Below are 17,448 nucleotides of genomic sequence, written 5' to 3'. Positions count from 1 at the left end.
CAACACCGCCATTCTATCGGACGATGACTCCGAGACCCACAAGACCGAGCTTAGACGTATCATTTCGCGGGTCAACTCCGCATCTACTTGGGAAACCGCAAAATCTGAGATCGCCACCTACTTCCGCCGGGTGGGAAAGGAGCGCGCCAGCCGGAAGCGCAAAGAAGTAGTGTTCCTTAAATGGGCCTTGCAGAAAGTCGCCCGGGTCACTCCGGAAACAACAGACACCGTCGCCGCTAAGGAACAACTTCAGTCTCTTCTCCGATACACCTACCGCCAGGACTTCTCAGAAAAACAAGACCAGTCGCTCGCGAACGTTCTCAGTGACGAGGAGTCGTTCTCGGCTTCCTTTTATCGCCGCGTAAATTCTCCGATGCCACGCGTCGACATTCGAGAAGTATCTACCACCGACGGATTGTCGACAGATGACACGGTAGTACACGACACCTTCGTGAACTATTATCGAACCCTGTATAGCCGCAACGACACTCCACGCCCGCAGCAGTTCTTCGCGACATCTTGTGACGCAATGCCGCGATTATCCGATCTCGACCGGGATTATTTAGAACTACCCGTAACGAACGATGATTTAAATCACGCGTTACGTCGGCTTAAAGGCGGGAAATCTCCTGGTCCGGATGGTCTGCCCGCGGAATTTTACCGCTTCATGTGGCCAGATCTGAGGCCTGTTTTACTGAACCTTTTTAACGACTTGATGAACGACGCGCCTTTCCCGGATTCGTTCCGCGAAGGGAAAGTCGTCTTGCTTTGCAAAGATCGCGCCAACAAGGCTTCTCCAGCTGCGTGGCGTCCGATCACCGTCATCAACACGGACAGGAAACTGTTTGCGTCAATCCTCGTCTCGAGAACGTCAAAGGTCACCGGGTCCATCGTTGGCCCTAATCAGACGTGCGGGGTCAGGGGCCGCCAGCCTCTATATAATCTCGTGTTGATCCGCGACATCTTGCGGGATTATTCGGAACGTGAGGCGTCCGGCTTCTTGTTCGCTCTGGACTTTGAAAAGGCCTTCGACCGAGTGTCCCACCAATACCTCTGGGACACACTCACTCGCTTCGGTTTCGGTCGACGCTTTGTCGAAATCCTGGAAAATATGTATACCAAAAACACTAGTAAATTAACAATTAATACCCACCCGTCAGCTCCCTTCGAGGTCAACAGGGGTGTCCGTCAAGGCTGTCCTCTGTCTCCTAGTCTCTTCTGTCTCGCCCTCGAACCTTTCCTCTTCGCGGTGAGCCACTCTCCGTCGATTCGTGGTCTCCTGTGTCCCGGAGCTCCGGCTTCGGATCGCCAAGTTTACGCCGCGCACGCCGACGACGCAAACCTTTTGCTGGAAGACGTCGTGTCCGTCCGCGCCTCGATCAAGGTACTCGACGAGTTCTGCACGGTTTCTGGCGGCAAATTCAACGCCGCCAAAACTCAACTCGCTCGCGTAGGCAGAAGGATCCTGGAACGGGTCCCGACGACATTACCCGTAAAAGAAACGAACGATCCCGTTAAAATCTTGGGGATTCTTTTCACGCCCGAAGGAGTCGCTCCAGCCAACGAAACAAAATTCGTTACTCATTTCCGCGAATCGCTCGATTTCTGGGCTGATAATGAGTTTTGCTTTCGCACACGCTCGCAGTTAATCAAGCAAATCGCGTTACCGAAACTGACCTACCCCGTCCCTCTTGTGGACTTTTCCGTCACCGCCATCTCGACTGTCAACAAGGCCATTTTCTCGTTCGTTTGGGGAGACAAACAAGAACTTGTCGCGCGGCAAACTCTCTGCCTCGACTCCAAGGAAGGCGGTTTAGGAGTACCCCATCTCGAAAATGAGATTCGAGCTCTCGCCTTGACGCGTTACGCGTCGTGCTTGACCGCGACTGATCACCCAGTTCGCGCCACGGTGTCTTACCATCTGTCCACGAGCGCCAAGACCATCTTCAAGGTTCCTTGGAACGCCTCCGTCACCCACGCCGCTCACGTAAACGTAGACTACCTACCCGCCAAAGCAACGGCGATGTTGATTTTGGCTTCAAACCCTGACGTCGATTTCTTCAAAATTTCGAATAAAGGAGTAAAATCCATTCTCCAGTCTCTCTACCAGCCGCGGGTCGTGACTCTGCTTCCTCACGTTAATTGGACAGTCGCCTTCGGTCGTCTCTCCGGAAAAAGTATCACCGGTTCCCGGCGTGACTTCGCGTTCAAAGTTATGCACGGAGTTGTTCCCGTTCGCGACGTGCTCTACGGGCGCAACATGTGCAACACCCGTGCGTGCCCATTCTGCCCAAAAAGTGAGAGCCTCGAACACCTGCTCTACGAGTGCGTAAATCCGAAGTTGCTTCGGAATCGTGTGCGCGAGTTTCTCGGCGTCAAGTTTATAGGATGGAATACCATCAGATGCTTAACACCATTGCCAGTACCAAAAGGACTTATCAACGTTACTCTGATTCTGCTCGCCGAAGTGAATTTCCAAATATGGAAATCGAGAAACCGTCTAGTTTTCGAGAACAAGCGCGACACAGCCAATGTCATACTGGACCGCGTCCGTCTCCATCTCGCTATGCGGGCTCGTGCTGACAGGCTCCGATTGCACCCGGACCACTTCGTGGCACTATGGTGTAACGAGGCCAAACCACTAGTCGAAATCAACGGCAATACACTTAAATTGCTATTCTGAAAGTTCCTGGAAAATAAAACGTTAAAATTCAACTTCGCTGGAAAAATGTTAAAATTACACATACCTGGAAAAAATGTTAAAATTACACAAACCTGGAAAAAATGTTAAAATTACACAAACCTGGAAAAAATGTTAAAATTAAACTTACCTAGAAAAATGTTAAAATTAAACTTACCTGGAAAAAATGTTAAAATTCAACGTTAAAAGTCCACTTACTTTGAAAAATGTTAAAATTAAACTTACCTGGAAAAATGTTAAAATTAAACTTACCTGGAAAAATGTTAAAATTAAACTTACCTGGAAAAATTTTAAAATTAAACGTTAAAAGTCCACTTACCTAGAAAAATGTTAAAATTAAACGTTTAAAGTCCACTTACCTGGAAAAAAGTAAACATACCTGGAAAAATGTTAAAATTAAACTTACCTGGAAAAAATGTTAAAATTAAACTTACCTGGAAAACTTTTCAAATTAAACTTACCTGAAAAATAACGCTTAAAAGTAAACTTACCTGAAAAATAAAACGTTTAAAGAAACTTACTTGAGAAAAAAAGATTGAAATTACATTTGCCTGTAATGTGATACAACTTACCTGAAAAACAAGTACCTGACAATTAACATATTATAAAATCCTAGAAACAGTATTTCAACCTTACAGTATTTTCGATTTATTCTAATCATTGTAATTATATAATCATTTAAGTACTGATCTTTGCAAAGATCGCTATGTAAATATTTTTGAATTATTAATAAACAAATTCAAGTATCTGTTCTTATCAGCTTAATATCTGATACGGGTCCCATCGGGGCCCAAGATATTAAACTTATTTTTGGACGGCGGCGGAGAGGTCGGAGCTTGCTCCACCTCCGCCACGGGTTGGCCTGGTATTGCAGTTCTTCCAGGATCGGCCCACCTCGCTCAATGAATCTAAAATCAAACACCATATATATATATATATATATTCCTAACGTCATAAGAGGGAAAGTCGTCATTGGCTAGTAGATCATTTTGAAGATTCGGACGGATTTGTTTTGTAAATTTTACCATAATTGTCGTACGTTACCAACGGTATGATTTTTTAAGTCACTTTCGTTACTAACAGGAGACATGATTAGGAGTTCACAGCCGGCCGCTTTTCGACATTCGCGTTGGCAACACGTCTTCCCCTTTAAAAAAATTACCCCCTCCCAAATCATGGTAACTCCGTTCTCGAAACGGACACCATATAAGTTATTTACATCGAGTTACCTAGCGAGGATTGCGTAACTATCGCTGTAGAAATAGGGGACTGTTAAAAGCGGGATGGTTTGGAAAAAACGAGTTTTTGTGTTGCTGATGCCGGGGCGCCTACTACGCGGCAACCACGGTCAATTCGTAGTGCCATATCTCATGACACTTCTCTACAGCTGTTCTGGTAAGCGTGCAGGAGGAAACTCCGTATGATCATGATCTTACTTTTTCTAATTATCGATTAAGCACGGTTCCATGTTGCCACTTATTAAAAAAAAGACCCAGAGAAAACCGAAGATAAATTATCGCCTTGGCGAACTAGTTAGAAACAGCGTAAAAGAAAATATTTAAAAATACACAAATTTTATTAAAAAGACTCAAATACCGCGTTAATGGAAAAAAAGAGGGAGAGAGGAAGAGAGCAGCCACCGGCACGCCGTGTTCCCCGGTGGTCTCCCTCCCAAGAAATGACCCCACTCGACGCGGCTTACCGTCGTTGATAGGTCGAGAACCAATGTATTCCACGTGATATTACCGTTGACGGCTGAAAACGCTCGATGGCCGTCGATCTTTTTGTTTGAAATCAAGAAGTTGCCTTCTTTGGTCAGACGTGATGGTTATACACGCTGTCATCTCCAGCCACGAGCAATCTGCTTAAACATAATTATGAAATATATGAATGCTCAATCTCACTCTTTTTCTTTTTCAACCACCAAAGCCCCCTTTGCCGGTTATCGCTTCTCGGCCTTTTGGCTAAGATCAAAGTGTAGTATCTGTTTTCAATAGTGCTATACCGAGATCTTAGTCGGGGGGCGAGAAGTGTTTTTACGCCTGTTAAGCGAGTTTGCCTGCTCTCCGCTACGCTGAATCGTCAGTCGCTGCCGTTCCTGTCTCCAGCCCAGTTCCAGTTCCGGCGGTTGTTCCTGTTTTCCTGTTGCCGCTTGCTACAAACCAACAGTTCCTGAGTTCCGGTCTCCGCTTCGGCGGTCACCACCAACGTAGCCATGCCTGCCGTGCAGTCCTTGCCAGCAGCATCACAGTCCTCCTCTATGTCCTCAAAGAAGGCCACTGCACGTATAAAATTCGACGGTGTCGCCGTAGAAGATTTGGCTCTTGGCCTTTTCGACCACATTGGCCCCAAGTGTATTACGGTCTTCCAAATGATCGGGAAGGCGGAAGTCCAAGTCACGTTTAAAGACTTTATCTGCTACCAGAAAGCGGTGGATACCGGAATAATCATCGGCGAGAAACACCTCAACATCGTGGGCATTGCCGATCCGGTGACTCAAGTCACAGTTAAAAATGCACCTAGCTGGTGGGATCTCTCGTTCCTAAAAGCCAATCTCAAAAGCTATTGTGAAGTGATATCCGAGACGTGGGAGACCTTCCAACAAGGCCCCCTGAAGGATGTCCGAAACGGTAACCGCCGTCTTGAAGTCCGAATCAAGAGTCCAATCCCGAACCTGATGACCATCAGTGGACACCGAATCCAACTCGTTTATCAAGGCGTCCAACGCATGTGTTTTTACTGCCGCAAAGACAGTCATCAGGTTCGGGATTGTCCGAAGAAAAAAAGAAGGCTGGAACGACTCCAGAGAGCACAATACTTCAAGGCCAGAACCCTGTACACGATGATCCTGAAAACTTGAGGCACTCCGCACCTTCACCAGAAGCAAACGAGGCCGCCAACGATAACCCGGAAAAAATGGACGATGAAGCTTCAGGAACCGGAAGCTTCGAGGAGGGCGAAGATGGCTGGCGCCTCTCTCCGCCAGGGTCTTCCGGCACACCAGAAAAGGCCAACGGCTATTCCAATGCAGTGAAAACAGCATCTCATCAAGAACACAATCCAGAATCCTCTCCGGCGGTGAAAAAACCTGAAAAAACAAAAAGATTTAATTATGCACAAGTTTGGAAATATTGGGAAATGTCCGAGCAGGAACTTGAGGACTTTTGCCGTCGTGCAGAGGCCTTGCCTGCAACGCCTCCACGACTCCTTAAATGGCGCGAAGACGCATTAACCGAGGCACGCGCCTATCTTCAAAAGCACAAGAAACGTTCACCGAGTTCTCCATCTACAAGTCACCCTAAGAAAGGGAAAAAACAAGATCTATGCTAGGACTGTAATTATATTTTAAGTCACTTTTAAGTACCTTGACTTTTTTAATAAGTTGAAGTCTTTTAGTATAAAGGGTTTTTTAACAATCGTTTAATAAATACGTGCAATATCAATGGTGACATTTTATAGCTTGGGTTTTATTTGCTTTTAACTTTACATGTTTTTAATATTCTGGCTTGTCTTAATTTTTAAGACTAATTTTCGCGTTAATTGAAAAGTTCATATAGGTTCTTATGTATGTTAGCTTACCTAAAAAGTTCATGTAAATATTTCTATATACCTGTTAAACCCTAATGTTTAAAAGAAAATTATGCTTTGGTTTACAATTAGGCTAGCTTTGAAGTTATTAACGTTGAAATTAACCCAACCTGTAAAAAGTAAAAAAGTTAAATAATGAAAAAAAAAAATACTTACCTGTATGCCCCTAAAAAAGTACATACTCACCATTTGAGGTATCTTTACCCGTAAACAATTAACTTGGCGCTTCTGCCTATATAAACAGAAACCTTGAAGGAAATTATTCTTTCTATTTTGTAACTTGTAAATGTATACAGCTTTGTTCGCGCTAATTTAAAAGTTAATAACGCGAACAAATGTATTTTTTTGACTACGAATTTAAATAAACAAATTCAGTATCTGTTCTTATCAGCTTAATATCTGATACGGGTCCCATCGGGGCCCAAGATATTAAACTTATTTTTGGACGGCGGCGGAGAGGTCGGAGCTTGCTCCACCTCCGCCACGGGTTGGCCTGGTATTGCAGTTCTTCCAGGATCGGCCCACCTCGCTCAATGAATCTAAAATCAAACACCATATATATATATATATATATATATATATATATATATATATATATATATATATATATATATATATATATATATATATTCCTAACGTCATAAGAGGGAAAGTCGTCATTGGCTAGTAGATCATTTTGAAGATTCGGACGGATTTGTTTTGTAAATTTTACCATAATTGTCGTACGTTACCAACGGTATGATTTTTTAAGTCACTTTCGTTACTAACAGGAGACATGATTAGGAGTTCACAGCCGGCCGCTTTTCGACATTCGCGTTGGCAACACGTCTTCCCCTTTAAAAAAATTACCCCCTCCCAAATCATGGTAACTCCGTTCTCGAAACGGACACCATATAAGTTATTTACATCGAGTTACCTAGCGAGGATTGCGTAACTATCGCTGTAGAAATAGGGGACTGTTAAAAGCGGGATGGTTTGGAAAAAACGAGTTTTTGTGTTGCTGATGCCGGGGCGCGTACTACGCGGCAACCACGGTCAATTCGTAGTGCCATATCTCATGACACTTCTCTACAGCTGTTCTGGTAAGCGTGCAGGAGGAAACTCCGTATGATCATGATCTTACTTTTTCTAATTATCGATTAAGCACGGTTCCATGTTGCCACTTATTAAAAAAAAGACCCAGAGAAAACCGAAGATAAATTATCGCCTTGGCGAACTAGTTAGAAACAGCGTAAAAGAAAATATTTAAAAATACACAAATTTTATTAAAAAGACTCAAATACCGCGTTAATGGAAAAAAAGAGGGAGAGAGGAAGAGAGCAGCCACCGGCACGCCGTGTTCCCCGGTGGTCTCCCTCCCAAGAAATGACCCCACTCGACGCGGCTTACCGTCGTTGATAGGTCGAGAACCAATGTATTCCACGTGATATTACCGTTGACGGCTGAAAACGCTCGATGGCCGTCGATCTTTTTGTTTGAAATCAAGAAGTTGCCTTCTTTGGTCAGACGTGATGGTTATACACGCTGTCATCTCCAGCCACGAGCAATCTGCTTAAACATAATTATGAAATATATGAATGCTCAATCTCACTCTTTTTCTTTTTCAACCACCAAAGCCCCCTTTGCCGGTTATCGCTTCTCGGCCTTTTGGCTGAGATCAAAGTGTAGTATCTGTTTTGCAGTATTATTCCGCGATCTTAGTCGAGAGGCGAGAAGTGTTTTCTACGCCTTTGAGGCGAGTGTTCCTGCCTTGCCGCATGTTCCGTTGATGCTCCGATCCGATCCGCTCTGCTGTTGCCTGTTCCTGAAAAGAAAAGTACTTACCTGGTACTTACCGGCCGTTGCTGCTGACCCGCTCCACTGACGCCGCTCCTCCTTGGAGCTTCTCCTACCAGACGATATTCTCCTAGCCTGAAATGGCTACGGAGGAGAAGAAAAGATCCGCTCGACTGGAAATCGATGCCGGCTTTCTAGACGTGGCAAAAACCATCTACGACCATCTTGGACCAAAAAGCATAGATACACTACAACCTTTGGGTAAGGGAATCTTCCTGATTACGTTTACCACCTTGGCCTTCCTTCAAGAAGCTCTCTCATGCGACGACCTGAAAACTAATGAAAAGAAATGGAAACTTACCTCAATGGATGATGAAGGGATTTGGATTACCATCAAGAACATACCTAAATGGATCCAATGGGATTCAGTGATTAGTACCCTCCGACAATACGGTAATATTAAAACTTACCATTTCGACGAGTATCCTCAACTGAAGGGCGTAAAAAATGGCGACCGCTCGGTGAAGATTGTTATGGCGAAATCCATACCCAACGTTTTATTTTTTGGCCGCATCCGCGCCCTTATTTACTATAGAGGCGTTGTAAAAAAATGTTTCTTTTGCGACGAAGTGGGCCACACGGTTTCCTCGTGTGAAAAGAAGCAGGCTACGCTAGAAGAAAGACGCCCGGTTCCACTTGATGGCCAGGATCAATCTTCAACGAACGAACACGAGAGTGTACAAGAGACTGACGATAAAGAAAATCTGCCAGTAGCGCCTACTCCACAGAAAACTGCCAATTCCGGTATACCAGACCAGGAGGTTGCCGCAAGCACCTTAGAAGACTTAAGCAGCGAAAGTGAAAAAAGCGACTTCGAGACAAACGAACAAGACAACAGTACAGCTGACGGCCCCCGATGGGATCCAGCAACCTGGAGATTGGGCGACAATCCCGACTTAAAGAAATTAACCAGACAAGAACTACAAGTACTTCTCGAAAAAGTAAACAAGGAACCTCCAACCCGAAATGATTCTCTCAACTGGCACTTAGATGAACTCACAGACAACATCACCTCAATCCTCCAAAGTTATCCGAAACGCCGCAATAGCACCACTCCAATAAAAAAGAAAGCGAAAAAAGGCAAATCTATAAGTTAAGGTAGTACTTAAATTTTGAACGAAATCACGGTGTTTTAACTCTACAAGATAATTAGTGTTTTAACTCTTTGTAAATACTTACTATTTTAACTATACATTTTTTTACACTTTGAAAATATTTTTTTTATAGCTCTCTTTTGATAATTGTCTCTTTCTCTTCATTATTCTCCTTTTGTAAATTGCGGTTATCATGCAGTCAAAAAAATTAATAATAATGACCTGCTGTAATTTAAAAATAATTTAAAAAGCGGGAAATATACCTGACCAGGGTACTGTATTTTTATTGAAAAATAATAAACAAATTCAGTATCTGTTCTTATCAGCTTAATATCTGATACGGGTCCCATCGGGGCCCAAGATATTAAACTTATTTTTGGACGGCGGCGGAGAGGTCGGAGCTTGCTCCACCTCCGCCACGGGTTGGCCTGGTATTGCAGTTCTTCCAGGATCGGCCCACCTCGCTCAATGAATCTAAAATCAAACACCATATATATATATATATATATATATATATATATATATATATATATATATATATATATATATATATATATATATATATATATATATATATATATATTCCTAACGTCATAAGAGGGAAAGTCGTCATTGGCTAGTAGATCATTTTGAAGATTCGGACGGATTTGTTTTGTAAATTTTACCATAATTGTCGTACGTTACCAACGGTATGATTTTTTAAGTCACTTTCGCTACTAACAGGAGACATGATTAGGAGTTCACAGCCGGCCGCTTTTCGACATTCGCGTTGGCAACACGTCTTCCCCTTTAAAAAAATTACCCCCTCCCAAATCATGGTAACTCCGTTCTCGAAACGGACACCATATAAGTTATTTACATCGAGTTACCTAGCGAGGATTGCGTAACTATCGCTGTAGAAATAGGGGACTGTTAAAAGCGGGATGGTTTGGAAAAAACGAGTTTTTGTGTTGCTGATGCCGGGGCGCGTACTACGCGGCAACCACGGTCAATTCGTAGTGCCATATCTCATGACACTTCTCTACAGCTGTTCTGGTAAGCGTGCAGGAGGAAACTCCGTATGATCATGATCTTACTTTTTCTAATTATCGATTAAGCACGGTTCCATGTTGCCACTTATTAAAAAAAAGACCCAGAGAAAACCGAAGATAAATTATCGCCTTGGCGAACTAGTTAGAAACAGCGTAAAAGAAAATATTTAAAAATACACAAATTTTATTAAAAAGACTCAAATACCGCGTTAATGGAAAAAAGAGGGAGAGAGGAAGAGAGCAGCCACCGGCACGCCGTGTTCCCCGGTGGTCTCCCTCCCAAGAAATGACCCCACTCGACGCGGCTTACCGTCGTTGATAGGTCGAGAACCAATGTATTCCACGTGATATTACCGTTGACGGCTGAAAACGCTCGATGGCCGTCGATCTTTTTGTTTGAAATCAAGAAGTTGCCTTCTTTGGTCAGACGTGATGGTTATACACGCTGTCATCTCCAGCCACGAGCAATCTGCTTAAACATAATTATGAAATATATGAATGCTCAATCTCACTCTTTTTCTTTTTCAACCACCAAAGCCCCCTTTGCCGGTTATCGATTCTCGGCCTTTTGGCTAAGATCAAAGTGTAGTATCTGTTTCCAATATCAGTTCTATACCGCGATCTTAGTCTAAGCCGAGAAGTGTTTATACGCCTTTAAGGCGAGTTATACGTGCCTGCTCGTCTACCTGCCAAGCTGATTCGGCATTCTACACCGACCCAGTTCCTGTGCCAGTTGAAGTTCCTGTTCCTGCTCCTGCGTTCCAGTCGCTGTTTGGCTCATCCCAGCGGTTCCTGAGTATCCGGTTTCCGCTTCGGCGGTCACCACCATCGTCGCCATGCCTGCCGTGTCGTCGCTGCCGTGTAAACCACAGTCCGAACCTTCATCCTCCAAGAAGGCCACGGCAAGAATCAAGTTCGACGGGGTCAATGTAGAAGATTTGGCTGTAGCTCTTTTCGACTGCATTGGCCCCAAGAGTATCACCGTCTTCCAGATGATTGGAAAAGCGGAATGCCAGATCACCTTTAAAGATGCTTTCTGCTACCAGAAGGCTGTGGATGCCGGCATTATTGTCGGTGACAAGCACCTCAACATCGTTGGAGTCGCCGATCCGGTTACGCAGATAACAATCAAGGATGCTCCCAGCTGGTGGGAGCTACCCTTTCTGAAATCTGCCTTAAAGAATTATTGTGAGGTACTCTCAGAAACATGGGAAACATTTCAAAAAGGCCCGTTAAAAGACATCCGCAATGGAAATCGGCGTCTAGAAGTAAAGATCAAGAGTCCAATCCCGAACCTGATGACCATCAGCGGGCATCGCATCCAACTTGTCTATCAAGGTGTCCAGCGAATGTGTTTTTACTGCCGTAAAGACAGTCATCAGGTTCGGGATTGCCCGAAGAAGAAAAAGAAAAAAGCGCAATCAGCTCCAGAAAATTCGGACATCCAAGGACATATTCCAGCCCCCGAAGACACTGGCAACTTACGAAACTCGACCCCAGCACCGCTGGCAGAACGGGAAACCGCTACCGATGCTGCTGACCATCAAGAACAGATGGACGAATCTGTACCAGAAGTAGGGTGTTTTGAGGGGGGTGAAGATGGCTGGAGTCTCTCTTCGCCAAAGTCTTCCCTTAAAACATCTGAATTGCCAAAAATGTCTAACGGCTACGCAAACGCTGTGAAGACTCCGCCACAGCGCACACCCATTCCAGAGTCATCTCCCAACTCGAAACACCCAGTATACGAGAGTCCGATCTACGAACGAGATTGGCAGTTTTCAGAAATGACCGATTGCGAAATAGAGAACTTTTGCCAACGTGCAGGAAACTTTGTCACGGAGTCACCTGAGCTACTCAGATGGCGTGAAGACTTCCTAACTGAGGCACGTCAAACTTTGCAAACTCGCAGGAAACGAGTACAGACTTCCCCATCAGGAACATTTACCAAAAAAGGGAAAAAATAGGCCCTTATGGTGATATGTAAATATGTTTTTAAATTACTTTCTTAGTTTTAAATACGCTTTTATTGTAAATTTTAACTTTACAATTTTAAAAGTTCTTGTTATATACATTTTAATAGTTTATTGTATGCTTAATATGAATAACTCACCTGATACGTACCGCGGAACCTGTTTACCCTGTAAAAGAAAAATCAAAATTATTTAGACCCTATTGTACCAAAAAAAAAACTTACCTGATATACTTACCTTCAAAACTGTAGAACCTGAAAAACAAAAAGAAAAAATTAGAATTGTATGCTTAAATTTAAATTAATTTATAGGATACTAATACCTGAAGTAAATTATATTTACTTACCTTTACTCGACATGTAGATAACTGTAAATAGTATTGTAAATTATCGCGTCTAATTTTATTCTTGGACCGACAAGTATTTTTACGCTCGTTTAGTGCTTTGCCTGATGTATGCAACAATCCCTTTTTTGTTTAATACAGTGTTCGCGATAATTTAAATTTTTTAATAACGCGGACACTTGTAACCTTGACAACGAATTTTAAATAAACAAATTCAGTATCTGTTCTTATCAGCTTAATATCTGATACGGGTCCCATCGGGGCCCAAGATATTAAACTTATTTTTGGACGGCGGCGGAGAGGTCGGAGCTTGCTCCACCTCCGCCACGGGTTGGCCTGGTATTGCAGTTCTTCCAGGATCGGCCCACCTCGCTCAATGAATCTAAAATCAAACACCATATATATATATATATATATATATATATATATATATATATATATATATATATATATTCCTAACGTCATAAGAGGGAAAGTCGTCATTGGCTAGTAGATCATTTTGAAGATTCGGACGGATTTGTTTTGTAAATTTTACCATAATTGTCGTACGTTACCAACGGTATGATTTTTTAAGTCACTTTCGTTACTAACAGGAGACATGATTAGGAGTTCACAGCCGGCCGCTTTTCGACATTCGCGTTGGCAACACGTCTTCCCCTTTAAAAAAATTACCCCCTCCCAAATCATGGTAACTCCGTTCTCGAAACGGACACCATATAAGTTATTTACATCGAGTTACCTAGCGAGGATTGCGTAACTATCGCTGTAGAAATAGGGGACTGTTAAAAGCGGGATGGTTTGGAAAAAACGAGTTTTTGTGTTGCTGATGCCGGGGCGCGTACTACGCGGCAACCACGGTCAATTCGTAGTGCCATATCTCATGACACTTCTCTACAGCTGTTCTGGTAAGCGTGCAGGAGGAAACTCCGTATGATCATGATCTTACTTTTTCTAATTATCGATTAAGCACGGTTCCATGTTGCCACTTATTAAAAAAAAGACCCAGAGAAAACCGAAGATAAATTATCGCCTTGGCGAACTAGTTAGAAACAGCGTAAAAGAAAATATTTAAAAATACACAAATTTTATTAAAAAGACTCAAATACCGCGTTAATGGAAAAAAAGAGGGAGAGAGGAAGAGAGCAGCCACCGGCACGCCGTGTTCCCCGGTGGTCTCCCTCCCAAGAAATGACCCCACTCGACGCGGCTTACCGTCGTTGATAGGTCGAGAACCAATGTATTCCACGTGATATTACCGTTGACGGCTGAAAACGCTCGATGGCCGTCGATCTTTTTGTTTGAAATCAAGAAGTTGCCTTCTTTGGTCAGACGTGATGGTTATACACGCTGTCATCTCCAGCCACGAGCAATCTGCTTAAACATAATTATGAAATATATGAATGCTCAATCTCACTCTTTTTCTTTTTCAACCACCAAAGCCCCCTTTGCCGGTTATCGCTTCTCGGCCTTTTGGCTAAGATCAAAGTGAAGTATCTGTTTTCAATAGTTCTATACCGAGATCTTAGTCGGGGGGCGAGAAGTGTTTTACGCCTTTAGGCGAGTTTGCCTGCTCTCTGCCACGCTGAAGCGTCAGTCGCTGCCGTACCTGTCTCCAGCCCAGTTCCAGTTCCGGCTGTTGTTCCTGTTTGCCTGTTGCCGCTTGCTACAAACCAACGGTTCCTGAGTTCCGGTCTCCGCTTCGGCGGTTTCCACCAACTTTCGCCATGCCTCCTGTATCGTCGAAGTCGATTCCTGATGATCCTTCGATCTCCAAGAAGGCTACCGCACGAATAAAATTCGACGGGGTCAATGTGGAAGATTTGGCTGTCGCCCTTTTCGACTGCATTGGCCCCAAGAGCATCGAAGTGTTCCAGATGCTCGGAAAGCTGAATGTCAGATAACGTTTAAGAACGCTATCTGCTATCAGAAGGCCGTCGACGCCGGTATCATTGTCGGGGACAAGCATCTGGACATCGTGGGTGTCGCCGATCCTGTCACCCAGATCACGATAAAAGATGCTCCCTGCTGGTGGGAGTTATCATTTTTGAAGTCAGTATTAAAGAGCTACTGCGAGGTGGTTTCTGAATCATGGGAGAAATTCCAAAAAGGCCCGTTGAAGGATGTACGGAATGGGAACCGTCGCCTTGAAGTTAAACTCAAGAGCCCGATCCCGAACCTGATGACCATCAATGGACACCGCATCCAACTCGTTTACCAGGGCGTCCAGCGCATGTGCTTTTATTGCCGCAAAGACAATCATCAGGTTCGGGATTGCCCGAAGAAGAAAAGAAAAAAGGTGCAACCGACTCCAGAAAATTCTGGAATCCAAGGCCATATTCCGGTCCCCCAAAGACACTGGTAACTTGCGGAACGCGACCCCGCCACCACTGGCAGCCGGGGCAGCCGCCACAGACGCTGACGACCACCAAGATCAGATGGACGAATCTGTACCAGAAGAAGGATGTTTCGAGGGAGGTGAGGATGGCTGGAGTCTCACTTCACCAAGGTCTTCCCTTAAAACATCTGAATTGCCACAAATGTCCAACGGCTACGCAAACGCTGTGAAGACTCCGCCACAGCACATACCCGGTCTAGAATCCTTTCCCCATTCGAAACATTCAGTATATGAAGAACCAATCTACGAAAGAGATTGGAACTGGTCGGAAATGACCGACAAGGAAATAGAGAACTTTTGCCAGCGCGCAGGGAACTTTGTCACGGAATCACCTGAGCTTCTCAGATGGCGTGAAGAATTCTTAACTGAGGCACGTCTAACTTTGCAAACTCGCAGGAAACGAACACAGACTTCCCCATCAGGAACATTTACCAAAAAAGGGAAAAAATAGGCCCTTATTGCGATATGTAATTATGTTTTTAAATTACTTTCTTAGTTTTAAATACGCTTTTATTGTAAATTTTAACTTTACAATTTTAAAAGTTTTTTGTCGTGTAACTTTTAATAGTTTGTAGTTTAAAAAAAATGTATGCCTAAATATAGTACTCACCTGATACTTACCGTGGAACCGGGTTAACCTGTATAAAAGAAAAAAAAACTAGACAAAAAACTATTTTAGACCCTATTGTAAAAAACTTTACCTGATATATACTTACCTTAAAAAGATATACACCCTGAAAACATGAAAAGAAATTAATAAGAATTTTATGGTTAAATTTAAATTAATGTTAAAGGATATTAACACCAGAAGTAAATAATTTTTACTTACCTTAAATAAGAACTTCGCTCGACATGTAGATAACCTGTAAATATAATTTTATTATCACGATTAACCTTTTATTTAATCAAAAGTGTAAAGTATTTTTAACGCTCGTTAGTACTGCGACAGATGTATGGAAAATGTTTTTATTTTTTGCTTAACTACAGTGTTCGTGATAAATTAACTATTAATAACGCGAACATTTGTAACCTAGACCAGAATTTCAAATAAACAAATTCAGTATCTGTTCTTATCAGCTTAATATCTGATACGGGTCCCATCGGGGCCCAAGATATTAAACTTATTTTTGGACGGCGGCGGAGAGGTCGGAGCTTGCTCCACCTCCGCCACGGGTTGGCCTGGTATTGCAGTTCTTCCAGGATCGGCCCACCTCGCTCAATGAATCTAAAATCAACCACCATATATATATATATATATATATATATATATATATATATTCCTAACGTCATAAGAGGGAAAGTCGTCATTGGCTAGTAGATCATTTTGAAGATTCGGACGGATTTGTTTTGTAAATTTTACCATAATTGTCGTACGTTACCAACGGTATGATTTTTTAAGTCACTTTCGTTACTAACAGGAGACATGATTAGGAGTTCACAGCCGGCCGCTTTTCGACATTCGCGTTGGCAACACGTCTTCCCCTTTAAAAAAATTACCCCCTCCCAAATCATGGTAACTCCGTTCTCGAAACGGACACCATATAAGTTATTTACATCGAGTTACCTAGCGAGGATTGCGTAACTATCGCTGTAGAAATAGGGGACTGTTAAAAGCGGGATGGTTTGGAAAAAAACGAGTTTTTGTGTTGCTGATGCCGGGGCGCGTACTACGCGGCAACCACGGTCAATTCGTAGTGCCATATCTCATGACACTTCTCTACAGCTGTTCTGGTAAGCGTGCAGGAGGAAACTCCGTATGATCATGATCTTACTTTTTCTAATTATCGATTAAGCACGGTTCCATGTTGCCACTTATTAAAAAAAAGACCCAGAGAAAACCGAAGATAAATTATCGCCTTGGCGAACTAGTTAGAAACAGCGTAAAAGAAAATATTTAAAAATACACAAATTTTATTAAAAAGACTCAAATACCGCGTTAATGGAAAAAAAGAGGGAGAGAGGAAGAGAGCAGCCACCGGCACGCCGTGTTCCCCGGTGGTCTCCCTCCCAAGAAATGACCCCACTCGACGCGGCTTACCGTCGTTGATAGGTCGAGAACCAATGTATTCCACGTGATATTACCGTTGACGGCTGAAAACGCTCGATGGCCGTCGATCTTTTTGTTTGAAATCAAGAAGTTGCCTTCTTTGGTCAGACGTGATGGTTATACACGCTGTCATCTCCAGCCACGAGCAATCTGCTTAAACATAATTATGAAATATATGAATGCTCAATCTCACTCTTTTTCTTTTTCAACCACCAAAGCCCCCTTTGCCGGTTATCGCTTCTCGGCCTTTTGGCTAAGATCAAAGTGTAGATCGCTTCTCGGCCTTTTGGCTAAGATCAAAGTGTAGTATCTGTTTCCAGCTATTTCGCTAAAAATCTTGGCCGAAAGGCCGTCAAGCGAGTTTTCCCAGCTCTCAAACTGGTTCCTGCGATGCTGTCTTACCTGCCGGTATCCTGACGTCACTGTTCCTGTTCCTGTTGCTG

The 17,448-nt window shown here is 43.4% G+C and overlaps 4 non-coding genes and 6 pseudogenes across 4 annotated transcripts; all 10 read left to right on the top strand.

Annotated features, from left to right (window-relative positions):
* Positions 1-3,413: 3,413 nt before the first annotated feature.
* Positions 3,414-3,600, top strand: LOC149931026 (U2 spliceosomal RNA). Its single transcript, XR_016476456.1, has one exon. It is a non-coding gene; the product is annotated as a U2 spliceosomal RNA (small nuclear RNA).
* Positions 3,601-4,645: 1,045 nt separating this feature from the next.
* Positions 4,646-4,786, top strand: LOC149931025 (U2 spliceosomal RNA; annotated as a pseudogene).
* Positions 4,787-6,628: 1,842 nt separating this feature from the next.
* Positions 6,629-6,819, top strand: LOC149931024 (U2 spliceosomal RNA). Its single transcript, XR_016476494.1, has one exon. It is a non-coding gene; the product is annotated as a U2 spliceosomal RNA (small nuclear RNA).
* A 1,101-nt stretch (positions 6,820-7,920) lies between these two features.
* Positions 7,921-8,020, top strand: LOC149931023 (U2 spliceosomal RNA; annotated as a pseudogene).
* Positions 8,021-9,493: 1,473 nt separating this feature from the next.
* On the top strand, positions 9,494-9,684 carry LOC149931022 (U2 spliceosomal RNA). The gene has a single exon (XR_016476462.1). It is a non-coding gene; the product is annotated as a U2 spliceosomal RNA (small nuclear RNA).
* A 1,118-nt stretch (positions 9,685-10,802) lies between these two features.
* Positions 10,803-10,961, top strand: LOC149931021 (U2 spliceosomal RNA; annotated as a pseudogene).
* A 1,784-nt stretch (positions 10,962-12,745) lies between these two features.
* Positions 12,746-12,936, top strand: LOC149931020 (U2 spliceosomal RNA). The gene has a single exon (XR_016476534.1). It is a non-coding gene; the product is annotated as a U2 spliceosomal RNA (small nuclear RNA).
* A 1,081-nt stretch (positions 12,937-14,017) lies between these two features.
* Positions 14,018-14,156, top strand: LOC149931019 (U2 spliceosomal RNA; annotated as a pseudogene).
* Positions 14,157-15,995: 1,839 nt separating this feature from the next.
* LOC149931018 (U2 spliceosomal RNA) lies at positions 15,996-16,174 on the top strand (annotated as a pseudogene).
* Positions 16,175-17,275: 1,101 nt separating this feature from the next.
* On the top strand, positions 17,276-17,429 carry LOC149931017 (U2 spliceosomal RNA; annotated as a pseudogene).
* Positions 17,430-17,448: the final 19 nt, after the last annotated feature.

The sequence above is a fragment of the Leiobunum rupestre genome, chromosome 9, assembly GCF_980474605.1.
Source record: "Leiobunum rupestre chromosome 9, qqLeiRupe1.1.hap1, whole genome shotgun sequence".
NCBI classification, from domain to species: Eukaryota; Metazoa; Arthropoda; class Arachnida; order Opiliones; family Sclerosomatidae; genus Leiobunum; species Leiobunum rupestre.
The sequence above is the reverse complement of the archived record's forward strand: the minus strand, read 5'-3'. Positions and strand labels throughout refer to the sequence as shown.